This window comes from Mauremys mutica, chromosome 1 (genome assembly GCF_020497125.1).
Source record: "Mauremys mutica isolate MM-2020 ecotype Southern chromosome 1, ASM2049712v1, whole genome shotgun sequence".
Classification (NCBI taxonomy): Eukaryota; Metazoa; Chordata; order Testudines; family Geoemydidae; genus Mauremys; species Mauremys mutica.
Window position 1 is genome coordinate 272,173,919 of NC_059072.1, and position 16,001 is coordinate 272,189,919.

Below are 16,001 nucleotides of genomic sequence, written 5' to 3' on the forward strand. Positions count from 1 at the left end.
GGGCATGGTAAGGGCAGCCTGCCTTGCCATTTGTGGATGGCAGGCGCTAGGACCCTGGGGCAGCATACACCTCCCAGACTGACCCTGGTGCCTAGTGACTGCAGTCTGTGTGTGTCCTGCTGTTGATCCTGCCCCCAAGTCTGTACCCTGGTAATGGAGGCTGTCCTATGCAATTAAAAAACCCCTCCCCCCCTTCACAGAAAGTCTTCTGACAAGGAAAACGTGACGGAAACAGTGAATAACAACAAACTACTCTTAATACTCAACTACACAGTGGGGGGATGAAACTTGGATTTGGGACTGGGTGATCCAGGAAGGGAAGCACTTCTCAAAATTTATGGCATGAGAGCTGTTTGGTACATGAGCGCTCTGCTGGGGTGGAGTGACAGTTTTCACGGCCCCTAGCGCCCCTCCTTCTTGTGATTTTGGGTGAGGGGGGGACAGGACTTTGTGGCGGGGGAGGGCGGTTGCAGATACAGTTCAGGGGGGCTCTCTGCTCCTGCCTGCGGTCCTGCAGAACATCTACAAGGCGCCGGAGCATGTCCGTTTGCTCCCTCATTAGCCCAAGCAGCGTTTGAGTCACCTGCTGGTCTTCCTGCCGCCACCTGTCCTCCCGTTCGCTGTGTGAGCGCTGGTGCTGACATAGGGTCTCCCTCCACTGTCTCTGCTTGGCCGCCTCGGCTCTGGAGCAGGCCATCAGTTCCGAGAACATGTCGTCCCTAGTCTTTTTCTTTCGCCGCCTAATCTGCTCCAGCCTCTTTGAGGGGGATGCCGGGGCAGTTCGTGAAAGAGCCGCAGCTGTGTGATGGGAAAAAGGAAGTGATTTCCTTGAAAAGATACATGTTTGCGAACACTGAACACAGTCTACTGAGTTTCAGTGAACAAGACCATACAGGGCACCTAGTCTCACGAGCTCTCAGGACAAGTTCGAGATTTCGGAATACGCTTTCATTGGCTGCGGTCTTGCACAGGAGATCGGACAAGCGGGGCGGTACAGCTGAATCCGTGTAGCAGCCAGGTAAGCACTACTCTATAGGCTGCTTAACAGTTAATGGATAGCTGTGCCCTCCCGCTGAAGGCAATCTGGAAAGCATAAAGTCTGACCCTGTTCCAGCCCCTCGCGGCTGTGCCCGGGAAAGATCACTGTATGCTTTTCCTCTGCGGCCTCCAACACGTGGCTGTTAAACGAAGGTCATTGCTATGCAAAGTAAAAGTCAAGCATTCACAATAGTAACAGTACACTAATTGCCCTAATTAGATGCAGCAGTCGCCGAACGAGATTAGCCTGAGGCGGGTCACTCGGAGAGAGAGAGAGAGGATGCTGCGAGAATCCCTGCACAGACCAGGACCGTATGCTGCAATGCTGGTGGAGGCAATGATTCCGCTGTACATTAGGATGGCCTGGCACGGAAGAGTGTGCTTCCATGGAGCACCAAATAAGGCACCTCTCCCCAGGAACCTCCTGCGGAGACTTTTCGAGCTCCTCTACGAGAGCTTCGTGGAAGGGTCCCAGGAGGATTTCTGTTCCATCCCTATATGTGTGGACCTTCTTTTTATATAGTTTTATAGGGAAAAGTTTTTATATAGTTTTTATATATTTTTTATTCCTGTTTTTTAAAAAATAAATGTTTCCATGTTTATAGCACTTACCGACTGATCCTTCCCCTGATTCTGAGTCCGGGTTAACGGCCGGGGAGGTCTTTGCATTCCGTTTGTTGGAGCGCAGCTCCGAAAGCACAGACTCATCGCCCCACACAGCGATCAGATCCAGGACTTCCCGGTCTGTCCATGCTGGGGACCTCTTTCTATTCTGGGATTGCATGGGCTCCTCTGCTGGAGAGCTCTGCATCGTTGCAGGTGCTGCTGAGCTCGCCCCGATGTCCAACCAGGACATCAGATTCAAAGTGCCCAGACAGGAAAAGGAATTCAAATTTTCCCGGGTCGTTTCCTGTGTGGCTGGTCAGAGAATCCAAGCTTGGACTGCTGTCCAGAGCGTCAACAGAGTGGTGCACTGTGGGATAGCTCCTGGAGCTACTAAGTTCGATTTGCATCCACACATAGCCTAATTCGAGATAGCCATGTCGAATTTAGCGCTACTCCCCTCGTTGGGGTGGAGTACCGAATTCAAACTAAAGAGCCCTCTAGGTCGAATTAAACGGCTTCCTGGTGTGGACGGTTGAGCGGTTAATTCGAATTAACGCTGCTAAATTCGATTTAAAGTCCTAGTGTAGACCAGGCCTTAGATACCTGAGCTACCTGGCTCCATGAGATAGGTTCCAGGCTGAGGACCACAAGCAGAGATAGACAACCCAGACCTAGGGGCTTACTTCTGAGAGGGGGGGAGCTTAGAACACCTCTCTCTTCTCTGCATCTCTCATTGGTTAGTTTGCATGGCTCCCTGCCTAGCATACTGGATTTATGGATCCCATTCTCAGGAGCCTCTCTGTCCCCACTTGTTGTATATGGATCCAAAGCATGTAACTCCAGTTTTCTGGATCATAGTGTTATACCTGTGATTTCCTAGGCACCTAAAAGTTAGGTGCTGTGATGCTCAGCATTGCAATGCCTAAGTCTCCTTGTGGATCATTTATAGCAGTATAAGTGTATTCATTCTAGGGGATTATGGTGCTTTATTGGTTTCTAAAGTGATATAGTTAAAGGAGTAAAAAATCTGTCCCATTTATTTTGAAATAATAAATACAATAGCATTAGCATTTCATTTTAAGTTTCTTATAATTGTGCATTCATTAGCTATTCTTTGTAGTACTACTGGTCACAATGAGATCATTGATATTCACGTGGATGTAATATATAATAGATGTTACATTTTAATTCAGAATTAACTCAAAATAATTAAACATCAATTAATGTTCAAATACAAGTCAACCAAATCTTTCAAAGAAAGTCTGTAAGGGAGTTAATGTACATTAATTGCTCCATGTAAAGGGTGGCACAGAGGAAGCCATTCACAGTGCACAAAAAGATCAATTCTACAAAATTCAGAAAAAAATGGTTGCTCATGGGCCAGATCCAGCCCTCAGGCCGATTCCATCTGGGCTTCGAATGAGCATGGAATGTGCCATTTTAAAATGGGGTCCTCTGTACAGTATGACTTCACACTCACTATATGGAGGATGCCATTTTAAAGTGGCATCCTTCATGCTCATTCGGGGGTCTTGCACACTCCATATGGAGGATGCCATTTTGTGGAGCATCAGGAATGCAACTGGATAATTGAATACACAAGGCATACACTGGAGGGAGGAAGGGACCAAATTACGCAAGAGTCAGTCGGTAGTGGCCACTGGCCAAGTGCCATTAAACTTATACACAGGCGAAAATAGAAATGTATAGAGAACACTATAGAGAGATGAGATGGACACAATAATTGCCATTGTAAACAAAGCCTTCAGATAACTACATGCATAATTAATTTATTTGAAACTTTACTGTTTTCTAAAACAAAAAATCTATTTAAATATTTAAGGTACTTAAAACAAAATGTCTCCCCTGCTGCTTCCACTAGCACTCCTTTACATATTTCCTTAGAATTATTTACTAATTGCTATGTGTACATTTAGAAAATAAACCTTTTCAGCTGTCATCTAAAAATCTATTGCATGCCTTACTATAAATGTTACTGCATGCCACTGATAACTATTTACATATTTCCTTAGAATTCATGAACATGAGGTTTTTGTGGGCCCACACCCATTATTAGTAAACTGAAACTCAGCACTTACTAAAGGCCCATCTTTCCACAGGAAAGTATAAACTTTGCCTTCTGTTCTCCTTCCCTAGCACTCCTTTCATTAGCACTCCTATTTTCCTATTTTGATATGTATTCTTGAAAATTGCTTCTTTTTATATGCTTCTCTTTCACGTGCTTTTCTGTTCTGTACCCTATATTCTCACACCAGCCACTGCTTAAATTTGCAACACAATATGTCTCTGTAAAAGCTTAAGGCATAGATTCAAGTTTCAATATAGGCTACGTTTGGAATAATGAAAGTCTCATTAATGGTTAAAAAAAAAAGCAAGGAAAAGTAAAGAGAATATCAAATATGCCCAGGCAGGGGATGGCAGTGATCACGGTTACCTGCGTTTTCCTCACCAGTGCTATTTTACAGCTGGACCCTAGCCAAAGAGAACTCCTGCTGCGAGCGTAGAATGGAATATACAAGGCATACAAGGGTATGATTGAATCATCTGTGATAGAACAGAGTTAGCAGCTCAAACTCTTCATTAGGATGGAAAGTTTAGTGAAAAAAAATAGTTCATTCATTCATTTAGTGCAAGAGACTAAAGAGACAGAGTAATGGATTTTCAATCGCAGTAGAAATGTTAAGTAATGACATAGTTATATATTCTCAGTTTTCATTTTTGTAGACTGCTAGTATCTGCCAAAAATAATGTATTTGGTTTACTAATTGCTATGTGTACATTTAGAAAATAAACCTTTTCAGCTGTCATCTAAAAATCTATTGCATGCCTTACTATAAATGTTACTGCATGCCACTGATAACTATTTACATATTTCCTTAGAATTCATGAACATGAGGTTTTTGTGGGCCCACACCCATTATTAGTAAACTGAAACTCAGCACTTACTAAAGGCCCATCTTTCCACAGGAAAGTATAAACTTTGCCTTCTGTTCTCTTCCCTCCCAGCAGACACACACTGTTTGGAGAAGCAATAGGTTGAAAATGAAGGGCTGCAGAGAGCCTTCTTTGAGCTTCATCTCTCTCTGTACCCTTTGGGTTCTTTTTCTTTGCTCTGTTCTGCTTACTGCTCCTTCTTTCACATTCAATGTTGCTTACAAAATAGGAGCAACAGGGAGTAAGAGCAAATATTCCTACTTTTGCTGAAAACATTGTACTGGTGCAGAGAGAGCTCCATTCCTTAGATTAAGACTGACCATGCAATGTCTCGCCCAGGAGCAAGATACACTCCAAGGGGAGAAATGTTTGAAAAGAGGGGAAGGCAGCATGAGTAAAGAAATATTTTACTAATATCATGAGAACCCTAAAATGGGCTTGTCAGATAGTTGTAATAACATATGGATCATAAAAATCTGTATAGTATCATACACTTCCCATCCCCTATTTTCTCACCGCAATGCGTACCATGAATATTTCTGCTGCTTTCCTCTCCCTAGCCATTTAAAAAAAAATGCATGTACTGTGTACCATGGAGAGTGGGTAATGTGAATGACTTGGAACTGATGTATATCAGCTCCAAACATGCCAGCTGGCCATATCTTTGAATAGCATTTACCCATGGCTGCACTGGCTTTTCGCTTGAGTGTTTATTAAGAAAGATTAATATAATGCTTCTAATTTAGTTTTACTTTTCAATAAAAAGGCAAATAAATTATACACATAAACTCATGGGTAAGCAATATTGTCTTATAACCTGGCAGAGTCAAATTTTTAAAAATGACATTTAATTAGAGAAACCCCTTATGTCATACGCTGATCAGACAAGAAATTTGATTAACAGAAGAGTTATATGTTGCCAGGATGCAGCCAGTCTCATGAGTCCTTTTTTTCTGAAGCCAAAAAGAATTGGTTTCAGGATGGAACTATCTTTTGTAGTTTTAATTATATACATACTTTTAAAAAAAGCAGACAAATAACCAAAGTAATGAAAGTAAATATTTATCTCAAGTCCTTGAGGTCCTAGGCTACCTCTAAGCATCCTTCAGGAATGTCTGCTCTGTGGCCAAAATTAAGGTTGGTTCATTGTTGCAGCTTTGATGTAACTAATTTTTTCAATCCTTCACAAGTTGTTGTCGGCATTTGGAAATGTGAGTGCCAGATCATGTCTGGCTCTTGCATGGGCACGAAGAATGGAACATAGGAAGATGTGGCAAGGCTATCTCCCTTGTATATACCACAATAGGTTCAGAAACAATAGCAGTCCTTATGCTCTGGGAAATGGAAGAACTGCCCTTTCCTAGTGCCACATCATGTGAAAAGGGGCACAAAAATGAAATGGGCTTTGGCTCTGCCCTCTCCACAGTTGGCCATAGGGCTGGCAGTGTGCACCCACAGGAGCAGGCAGTATCTGCACCCATCCCCTTGGATGTTTTTTTTCAAAGACTTATTTTGGTCACTGCCATCAGCAGTATCAACAATTAGAGAGTTCGGATATACAGCAAGGCCACGAGCAGTGTGAATCTCTACAACTCCACTTTAGCCTGTGTCCATCTGGCATAATATGGCTTTTATGGAGTCAAATTCTGCCCTCAGTTATACTTGTGCTGTCCCCTTGATATAAATGGGATTATTGGAAATGTTGCATAAATGAATAGTCACTATAGGGTGAAATGCATTGCAGTGCAGAGGAGTCACACTCTATGGAGTACTTAAACCCTGTGTAAAATGATACAAAATTAGAGCCTGGATTGAGCGTTTCGCAAATTAACTAATTTAATAGATTATTTAATAGAAAATGTATTAATTTGAAGCAATTGAAACAGTCAGAACAACAACTGTGCTATGTTCTCTTTCACTTCAGTTTAGGAATCACCGAGTGAGTGTCATTCTTAATTCTACATTTTTAAACCTAAAGAATACTAACAATTTCTGCTTCATTTATTAATTTGTTTAATTTTAATAATGTTTCTATAAAGAGCTGAGCTACAACAGGTTACTGAAATTGAACCTTCATAGAATCTCATCTGAAAAAAACAAAAGCAAACCAATTATTAGAGTTATTAAATTGACCCTTTATTCAATAGGCCACATGATCTTTTCACCACAGCCATGGTAATGTAGATTTTTTTTAAAGCATTAGAAGTCCCCAAGATTTTTAAAGGAAGGGTCAAATCCATCTGCTGCCACACAATACATTTTGAATGGGACCAACATTGTGGTTTGTAGTGGAAGGGTGGATTCCAGTTCCAGCATTTTCTTCCCTTGTTAATGAAACTGCCAGCATAGCTCTGACTGAGAATAAGATTGTGGAAACTATAACTCCAATCTTACAAACTCTTGCATTGGATACAGTTAATTATGAACATACGTCTTTGTAGGCCTATCAGTTTACTTTACAGTTCAGGGAGTAAGCAGAAGGCTAGGATGGGTGTAGGCTAAGCTCACTGCTGTGAAAAATTCAGTGATGTAAGTGGAGATGCATATGCCAGAGGTAAATTTTATCTTTGTCATGGTCTGATGCTCCATGCACACAAATGGGACTCTAAAGATCTGGGTACAATGCCCAGTAATGTTAATTGTTTCCTGGGTAGCCTTAAGAATATTGCTTACTGACTCTCAATATCCATTTTTTTTACTCTGAAAAATTGGGATAATAATCTAACTCCCAGGGTTTAATTAATTAACATGTACAAAACACTTGCAGATTATCAGACAGAAGCCAATATAGAAATAATAGAATCATAGAATATTAGTGTTGGAAGAGACCTCAGGAGGTCATCTAGTCCAATCCCCTGCTCAAAGCAAGACCACCACCAATGAAATCATCCCAGCCAAGGCTTTGTCAAGCCGGGCCTTAAAAACCTCTAAGGATGGAGATTCCACCACCTCCCTAGGTAACCCATTTCAGTGCTTCACCACCCTCCTAGTGAAATAGTGTTTCCTAATATCCAACCTAGACCTCCTCCACTGCAACTTGAGACCATTATTCCTTGTTCTGTCATCTGCCAACACTGAGAACAGCCTAGCTCCATCCTCTTTGGAACCCCCCTTCAGGTAGTTGAAGGCTGCTATCAAATCCCCCCTCACTAATGGAAAGTATTAATATACTATATTCCCATGATTAGATTGCAAAATGCAAATTTACACTAAACTTTGCCTTATGAATTGTAAGTATTTTATCATTTATATATGACTAGCTTAAATTCTCCCTGTTTAAATCAACAAATTTGGGTTTTAGAGAAGCTGAAAAAAGCCCACCCCTCTATCCATCTCAAAGGTTAAAATATCATGAAGTGGTATGAGATATGGTTGACTACAGAGTTATGAACATGAGTATGCATCATAAAATCTGTGACTATGGAAAGCATGAGTGGATACGGTATTAATAGTATATGATTTATGGTTCATATGTAAGGAGGTAAACACTTGGGCCTAATCTGCATTTTAAATTAAAATAAACTTTATAAAGAAATGTTTCCTTTTAGCTTTGAGGGAGAAAAAGAGTTACATCTGTGCTATATTTACAAATCTTTGCATCAGCTAACAAGAAACACTGTATCAACTAGTAAGACAATCTGTTAATTTGTAACATAATTAAAAATGCATATTCTGCAATAGCTCAAAACTGTAAGCTTGTTTAATGAAATTTAAATGGCATATTTATTTTGCAACTCCAGATATGATATTAATAAACTCCTTGATTTAGATCTCATTTGCATAGTAAGTGAATATAATTAAAATCAACCCTTCATTAAAAGATCACAGGAAAATATTTAATCTGCAGTATATTTGCAGCGAAACAACCAACAGAAATTATATCAGGAATAACTCAAATTGCAGCAGCAACTGTACATTGGACTAACTATGTTCATATTGTACATATGTTGAATTGTGTCCTCAGTAATAAATAATTTGTAACTATTTTTGCACCATCTGAATATAATTTTGTTTTAATCATGTTTGTATCCCTTTTTATTTGGTTTTCGTAAACATCCCTTTTTATCAATATTTATGCAAATATTGATAAAAAACAAATTTTGGATCTTCAGCTAAGACACATTTAATCATGAGTCTGAATTCATTTCATGATAAAAAATTCATTTTGGGCAAAAATGAGAGCAATTTGTAATAGCTGTGTCATCCAGTCAGGGAACAGAAATAAGAGCATGTGACATATGTGACTGATCACACAACTCAAATAGCAAATCTTGAATATTGATTACACAAAGGAGTATACACAGTGATCAGCTGGCAAGTGATATATAGGGTGTGTCCATCCAAAACATCAAAAAATACTGCCAACCCCAAATGTTCATGAGTCACACCCCGCAAATCAGGAGATAGATTGCCTGAGTGTCTCTGTTTGATCCTTTAGGTGTATGGCTTTAGGCTTTACTCCGCAACCATGAGGGTTGTAAGTCTACACTACATAAAAGGATTTAAAAAAGTTGAAATTGTTATATAATCACATGACTCGATGCACTTGTAATTTACAAAAATAACATATATAGTGACACTTGTGATAAAATTGTGAGTTGGTAACTCTGACATACCAAATTTCTAATGGTGCTAAAATGTATAAAAGTCTTGCAGCCATTATGTGAGTAGTGGGGAAAGGGTATATTTGCTAAATAAATGGTTAATTGCAAAGCATTCTGCCAGATCTAATGAACAGTGAAGTGAAAGGATATAAACTGATCTGTGAGCAGAGGTATTAGTGAATTTCTATCAGTCTTGCTTATGAGTCAGGCATGGCCAATAAATCCTGAGAAGCCACTCCCCCACATCTAGAGAGGATGGTTCTGTATTATGAGCTAAAGTGCACCTAGGTCTGTATGGGAGAGAAAGATGTCTCTCACTATCCCTGTGTTCCTGTACAGGGACCTGGCACAATCTTTGTCCTTATGCGTCTATTTTGTGAAGTCTGAGTTGGGGGGAGGGCAAGGCAAAGTTGGAGCAATGGCAGAACTGGGCTAACGTGGGGCAAGGGCTTCTAACATGTAGACAGATGTCACAGCAGATAGTGCAGCACGTGCTCACCTATTGCTAGCAGCCATGCAAATCCATTAATATGCCTTATCAGATAGGCAGGGCCTTCCTGAAAAACTGTGCTTCCCACAGCCAATGAGATTGTTCAGCTCCTTCTCACTCCCACCTCACACCAATAAAGCCTACTGTTTAACAACCCAGGCTAGCTGTTTATTGCCTCTTCTTGATTCAAGTAAGATTTGGATAGGCTTGAACTTCTAGTCTCCTGCGGGCAGGGCCGGCTCCAGACCCCAGCGCGCCAAGCGCATGCTTGGGGCGGCATTTTGCTGGCAGGGCGGCAGGCGGCTCCGGCGGACCTTCCGCAGTCATGCCTGCGGGAGGTCCACCAGAGCCGCGGGGCCAGCGGACCTCCCACAGGCATGACTGCGGAAGGTCCGCTGGAGCCGTCTGCCGCCCTCCCAGCGCACCCTCCGCAGGCGCGTCTGCAAGAGGTCCCCCGGAGCCGCGGGACCGGCAGCGCACCCCCTGCGGCATGCCGCCCTGCTTGGGGCGGCCAAATTCCTAGAGCCGCCCCTGCCTGCAGGCATTTTCAATTTGTGCTTCTCCAGCAAAATCACTGGGGACAGCTCTGATCTGAGTCCAAGAGTCTTACTATCGTCAAAGTTTTCGGTTGATTTTCAATTTTGATTTGGGCTTATCTCTAGCATCAAGTATAATATCAGCATGGGTACCTAGCCAATTGCCTATAAGTGAGTTTTATCTATTGGTTTCATTTGCTTCTCTTCTAGTCTCGATATCAAATTTTCTTTTGAAATACAGTAGAAGCTTACATATTTCAGATTAAAAGGATTTATTTCTATTGCAATACAGTTTGGCACTGCATAAATGCTTATTGAAAAGCACTAAAAGAAATAGTCTAATAGCACCACTCTACTTAAGGGTCTGTCAGCAATTCTATTATAAACCCTCTGTTTGATGTTTTCTTCACGACATGGGCTTAAAAGATGAAACTCCGGGTATTAGCCCAGATTCACTTTGTAAAATCAAATAGGAAAAAATTGGTAAATTGATCCAGCTATTAAAGATTCAGATATAGTAAAATTATAAAATGCAGAATATTAAAACTTTTTTTCAGAAGACACTACGAGCTAAGACAAAATGCACCATTGTTTTATCCCACTAGAACTATAGCACTATCAGAACAGGTTTCAGTGGGAAAGCAGAAAGTGTTCAGAAACCAACCATGCTGGCTCTATAGTTCCATATTAAGATTTGTGTGGTAAGGCCCTGCTCTTGCAAACACTTTCACACATGCTTAGCTTTTGTCCCCAATGGGGCTACTCACTGCAGTAAAATGAAGCACATGTGTAGGTGTTTGCAGGATAAAGAATGTAGTGAGAGAGAAGATTCAGAAAGTTCAATTATTGCATATGAATTTCTCTATGCTTACACGAATTCTGAATCATGGCTTCTTTAGACTCTCAAGTCAACCATTAAAAAATATTGGTCCTATCTAGACGGTAAAATTAGATTAATTTATTTTGCCATAATATTAGCCATTATTTCTCTTAAATAAAGTTTACAAGAGTAAGGATTTTCCCCCTTTTGCCTACAGATATTATAGGAGCAGGTACTGAAAGTCATCATGCTAGCTGTGTTCCCTTAAGGTTCTCCTCCTTGCAGCTATTAACACCTGTTACAAGGTGAAGATTTTGCTTTTTAGGGATAAGCCAGGGATCAGCAATCTTTGGCACATGGCCATCAGGGAAATCCACTGGTGGGCTGGGGTGGTTTATTTACCTGCAGCATCCACAGGTTCGTCTGATCGCAGCTCCCACTGGTCACGGTTCGCTGTTCCAGGCCAATGGAGGCTGCGGGAAACAACGCAGGCCGAGGGATGTGCTGGCAAATCATTCTGAAACATATTAATAAACATAAATCATTAATACATCATAAATCATAAACAAATCGTTCTGAAACATATTAATAAAATAATAATACATTGATATATAGTATGTTTCCATTTTCAAAATGACTATGTAATCATGAATTAATTTTTCTTCAGAAAACTATTCTAAGATAAGTATTATTAACTCCATTTTACAGAGGGAGAAATGTGTGCCATGTTTCTAATCAGGTAGCTTGAGACATTGAAACATATGGCACCATTTCAGTAAGTACTAATTCTTTTCTTGTCAGTGTTGTACTCTACATATTAACAAATTCAGTTACGTTAATATTGGTCTTTTAACTGATGTCTCCTAGCTGATGGTTTACAAAGCTATAAACATATAACTGATAATTTTTCTCTTGCAGAGGCGCTGGAAAAAAGTTGTTGCAACACAATTATAGATTCACTTTAGTATGTACCACTTCTTGACTACAATTCTGAATTGAAATGGGAGTGTTCTACTAAAACTGCCCTTGAGAGAGTTTGTAATGACCTCCCTCTTCAGACTGTTAACAACGTCCTTTCATGGATCATTTTACTCAATTTAATATCTTCTCTAGATATCATTGACCCTGGTATCATTTTACATCACTCTAAGCACCTTGTAGGCCTCCTTGGCTCTGTTCCGTCCTGACTCACATCTTTATCTAACTTAAGCAATATTTCTTTGTTAATTACGGTACGCATCCTCTTTTCCTGTTCCAGTTTCCTGTTCTAGATTGTGTTCTGTGCCATTCATTGCTCACATGCTCCTATTTCCTCATATTTTCATTATGGTTAACTCATTAGTGCTATGCTTATGGTACCACAGTTTTCTCCTTCACTCTCTTTTGATGCTTCTTTAAGGTCCTTCAGTTTTACTATTTTGCTGCATAGACATTCAGAACTGAAGATATTTTTAACTTAATCTTAATCTGATGTTTATGACTGACATAGAACTTTCTTAACAAAAATTTGCAGTGACATTTGGTATCTGTAATCACAAGCACCACATTAGCTTTTTTTTCTCTTCTTTGCGGCCAGCACATCCCTCGCCCGCGCCACTTCCCGCTACCCTCATTGGCCTGGGATTGCGAACTGTGGCCAGTGGGAGCCACGGTCGGCCGAGCCTGCCGACACAGCAGGTAAACAAACTGGCCCGGCCCACCAGGGTGCTTACCCTGGTGACTCGTGTGCCAGAGGTTGCCAACTCCTGGTCTAGACTAACCTCCTGCACACCAGTGGCCATAAAATTTCACCCAAGCTCAAGAATTTGTGGTCGAATTAGGGAAATATATCCAACCCTGATTTAAAAACTGCAGATGATGGAGAATTTATCATAACCCGTAATAAGGTGCCTCACTGGTAAATTACCCTCATGCTTTAAAATATGGCTTATTTCCAGTATCAGTTTTTTTAACTTGAACTTCCAGTTGCTGGAATTTGTTATGTCTTGGTCTGCTAAATTATACCCCTGTAATATCAGGTCTCTTCTTCCTCTGTAGGTACTTGTAGACCATAATCAAGTTTCCTCTTAACCTTCCCTTCAATAAGCTAAATAGATTTCCTTTAGGGCCTGACCAAAGCCCATGGATGTCAGTGGAAAGGCTCCCATTAACATTAATGGGCTGTCAATAAGTCTCTTAGTCTCTCATTGTAAGGTGTGTTATCCAGACCTCAAATCATTCCTGTCGTTCTTCTCTGAACCCTCTTCAATTTTTCAACTGCCTTTGCAAAGTGATGAGCCAAGATGTGGCTAGTGGGGATATGAAGAGGAGGGATAGGAAAAAAAGAAATAATTTAAGGGAAAGATTGTGAGAAGGAGAGAAACATAGCATGGTGGAAGTAGAAGAGGGAATGAGACTGGGGCCAAGTGTACATTACAAAATTTTGTTGGCATAGCTATGTCAGTCAGGAGGGTGAAAAAGACTGCACGCCTGTGGTAGCTGACATCTCTGTGTTGACCAACAACCCAAGCAAAACGATGCTGACAGAAGTCTGCCTCTATCGTTTGGCAAGGTGGTGTTACTTTTGTGCCCCCAAAACCCCTACAGTCGGCATATGCTATGGCTACACTAGGGGCTCGGCTGATAAAACTTTATTAGCAAAGCATGTATAAAGACAGAGGAACAAGAAAGGAAGGAGAAAAAAATAGACAAAAAGAAAATTAATACAAAGAAATGTATACATAGTTAAAATGGGAAGAAAAAAAATATTTCCAGGGGAAAATACAGTGGAGGAGAAATAGGAAAGAAATAAGAAAAAATAGGGAAAGACTTAGGAGGGGAGAAATCTATAACAGTAAAGAGAGGAGATGTCTGGATTTTAACAACAATAAAGTGTAAATATTGTTTATGGAAAATTAAGAAAGTGCATGGGGGAATGAAGAAAGGAGAGCATAAGACAGCAGCTATGGGAACTAAATAAATATTAATAAAAAACTAATTACATTAATATACACAATGAAAAGAAGGGAAATTGTATGCTCATTGAAAAAAGTGGTATCAAACATTGTAGTTCCTTCCTCCCTTGTATTCTTAAAGATTGTCTCTTTAGGATGTTCAGATCTGTATCAAATCCAGCTTTTGGATGGAGGTGCTAGTTCATGGCCTTGTTTCAGCTCCCTGGCCTCCCACTTGTTTTTTCCAGCTAGCCAATACAGTTATTGATATTCTTTATGTTTCTCCCATCTGCCACCAATTTAGGCTGCCCTGGCTCCAAATCCTCCCAAAATGGCAGAATCAGAAGCAGTGTGGGAAGAGCTGAGGTGAGAAAACACTGCACAGCCAGTATGGGAAGGAGAAAGGAGTGGCAGTAGCTAGTGGAAACTGTGGATACACTAGGTCAGTTCATTCCACGTGTGTGAGGTCTTGGAGAGGAGGAGAAAACTGTTTGTGTGTGTAGTCTCATACTGCTGTTTCTATCCAAGGAAGCCTCAAGATGCCTGACATTGGGAATTAAAATTGGATTCCTGGATAGGCAATCTGGTTTAACACTTCCTTAATTAGTGAACACAACAGGGGTAACTCTAGGCCTAAACATAATGGTTTGGTTTATTAGACACATGGATCACTGTGATGACTGGGAACAATATATTGAAAGACCACAGAAGTTTTCTTATGGTAATACTATAGCAAATAGCAAAAGATAACCATCTGTTGTGGTTAATTAGAAGTTTTGTGCTCCCCACAACCAGTACTTAAATGCCAGGGATTAAGGTTTTGACTTCATCAGATATAACGTTAAAGCCTCTATTCTTATCTACATAACTAAGCAAGCAAAAAGTTACAAAACCCAACTTATCTCGGGTAGCCTTTTTCTTCAGTGATAAAAGTATATCATTCTCAGCTTACTCAAAAGCTGGTGCTGGTTTTTTTTCCAAATCAATTTCCACAACAAAAGCCAATCAGACAACATAAATAAAAGAGAAGGTACGTGAGGGAAGTCATCTTCAGGACAGATGGGTGTCTTTCCTGTGACAGGCAGCATCCAAGTCAACTGAAATCTGGCTGGATAGGAAGTGAGGATCAGCTGTTGATTCAGTTTCTCTGTTTTTCCTAGTGGCATTACCCAGTGAGGATAGCATCAAATAAGGAGGCAAAGACTGCTTTGAGGACTGTTTAGGTGATGTTGTTAAACCTGAGAAATGCCATGACCTCTGAAGTTCAGTAGGCTGTACACCTCATATAGACTGATAATATGGAATGGAAAATAATTTATTAAAAAAAAAAAAGACCAAAGCAAACACAAGAGCAAGAGGAAAGCCACCTTATTAGGATACTCCATGTTTTGTTTAATACAGGCTATGCAATTTTTTACTGTTTTCCTAGTAAAATAAAAGTGGCTTGTTTTGGGTTGGAGAAAGTTTCAACAACCCTCTTATTTAGTGCTCTCTCACTTGTGTATATTAAGGATTATGTTTGGAAAAAAAGAGAAGAAATAAAGCCAGTGCATATTGCAACTGAACACAAATATCAAAATGTCAGTAACCACAATTTAAGTTAAACGGACATGACATTATAAACACCATTACAATATAAATAATTTGTAATACTATAATTTAGAATATATAATTTAGAATACTAGAAATAATCTTGTATTGTTATAATAATATAGTATAACAATATAATATGTATTGAACAGAAGACTGACAATAAAACTTCTGGAAAAGCATGCTTCAGTTTTTGATACCAATCTGGACAAACTAAAGGATATTCAAGACGAGAAGAAAGATACCATCCAAATTCCATATGCTTTCACATCAAAAGTTGAACTAGAACTGGAGGTGTTAAAATGTGAAAGAATGATAAGTATGATAGACCACAGTGAGTGGGCAGTGCCCCAGATGTATCTGTCAAGAAGAATGTAAGGATTTGGGATGATTTTACATTAATGATTAATCCTATTTTAAAAATAGGTA